This window comes from Tenrec ecaudatus, chromosome 8 (genome assembly GCF_050624435.1).
Source record: "Tenrec ecaudatus isolate mTenEca1 chromosome 8, mTenEca1.hap1, whole genome shotgun sequence".
Lineage (NCBI taxonomy): Eukaryota > Metazoa > Chordata > Mammalia > Afrosoricida > Tenrecidae > Tenrec > Tenrec ecaudatus.
The window spans coordinates 138,766,913-138,769,194 of NC_134537.1; positions in this window are offsets into that span (position 1 = coordinate 138,766,913).

A 2,282-nucleotide genomic window follows, 5' to 3' on the forward strand; every position below is an offset into this window, starting at 1 on the left:
AATAATTGTCCGTGGTGCTTTTCAGTTCGCTGCATATGTTCACACGCATTCCATAATTTGCTGCTTATTACAACTATGTAACAGGAAATGGTGGTGCTCTTATTATTTATTCTCATTTTTCAATTGCAGAAATTAGGGTTGAGAGAGATTTAATGGCTTATCCAGGGTCACCTAATTTATATGTTTAGACTACAGAGCAAGAATTAAAAAGCAAATCTCCTGACAGCCAATTCTATACTTCTTCCCACATAGCATGAAAATTCTTCATCACTTTTAATGTTTTCACACAGAAGAATGAATTCTAACTGTCCACAATAGGACAACCTTCACGTCTCCAGCATGAGAAATCCAGTCTATGGAGGAGGAGCACGAAAGAGAAAGCGATCGTTCACAGGGTTTTCCATTCTCTTCTCCCTCATTGTTTTCTCGAGGATTGCTGGATTTTTAATTTCTAAAATGCATTTGGCCTGATGGTATATTCAAATGTTAACATTCCAATTCTATTCTCCTGATTAACATTTCCATATTCCTGGTTTTGTCAAAAGTGGATTTCAGCATAACAGAATATGGATCAGCCTTTTAACAGAAAACACAAAAAAGGAAGTGAGGGGGCTGCGGGAAAAAATAAAAACTCCATTAGAGCATAAATGCAAGGATCAAAGGTGCTTGGTGGGTTCGTACTGTGGTTCAATGTATATTGGCCCATGCTGACAGATAAATGGCCAATATTTCACAAAATGGTCTATTTCCTCTGGGAAGCAAGATATCTCTTCTTTGCACATGGCTCAGGAATTACAAATCTGTTCTGATTGCTGGTAATGCTATGGACGGGATGATTAAAAGAACATTTAAATGATAATACTTTCATTGTGTGCTCACCAAGAAAGGGAAGAAAAGTAGAGAGGAAATTCACCCAGGCTAAAATTCTTTTCAGGAGAAAAGAGGTAGCATTGTATCAATACACTCAGTACAAGCCACAGCAGAGCAAACACGGGAATTGGTAAAAATGACCCCCGTTTCAAAAAATGAGAGGTCAAACTAAGATACCCAGGTCACTGGGCCTGTCTAGATCACTGTTGCTCACTGTGAATTCCCCAATAGGCACTGCGGCACCAGTTAACCCGAGGGAACAAAGCAATCATTTAGCATTTACTATTCTACGGAGATCATTAACACAGGTCAAGGTACTTAGGGCTTCTGGCTGGGAGGTGTTGTTGAAGGTATTGGTTGACCCCACTGGCTGAATTAACCCCACCTGGCCCCAGTTTGGGCTGCCCAGGTATACCGCCCACCTGGCTCAGGCTCCAATTGGCACTTGCCCAGTTAGTCTTTATGGCTGGCTAAAGGCTCACCTGATTTGCCTCCAACCTCCTGAAGGGGGCCTTCAGGCATGGAGAAGGACAAACCACCACCCCCCTCCCCATGCATCCCCCTGTTTCTGGCCACCTAACAGATTTGTTCTTTCTCCTGGAAGCCCATGGAGTTGACTGAGCTGGTGAAATAGGCAAACCCCTATTTAAGCAAGACTGTCAGGAGAACACTTCCTCTTGGGGACATCTTCCCTGCCCCCTCTGATGGGTTTCTGCTTGCTTGGCCTGAAGTGATCTGTTTAACATCCCAATAGTAGGATGATTTCCCTCTCTCCTTATCATTGAGAAGCTGGAAGTCTTTCTTCCCTGGGAAAGGGTGTTCACCAAGAGAGCAAGCTGGAGATGGAATCCAGGGATGGGATCGTAACTTCACTTAAATATACTTTTGTTTTACTTCTGCCAATACTGCTTATTTAGTGATATATGAATTGTCGTTTGCTTTTTCTTCCATTTTCTGTATCCTGCCCTCCCTGAATAGTATAAAAGAGGCTTGGCCAGGAAGACAGACACTGCAGTGTGGGGGGAGGTCCTTTGAACATCGCCCCCCATGCAGTCTGGGCTAGCCTGATAAACAATAAAAATTCTAATTGGACGTTGTAGTGGTCTTCTTTTACCCGAACCCGCAACACTGGTATTGGCCCTTTGACATTAGAAAACCATATTGCTTGTTATGTCCAGAATGCCAAATTCAAGCAAAACCACACCAATTCAAAAATGTTTAAAAATACCATTCAGTCACATTGATTACATCCTTTAAGTTGTCATCCTTGTCTTTTCTCACCTGTCTTCCAAATTTTTCTGAGGTCCAGTGAATGAATCCGAGGTTGGCAGGCCACTGATGTGTGATCGGCAGGCAAAAGGAGACCATAAAGCAGAGGTAGGACCCAGAGCCAGGGACAAAAGGCAGCGAAG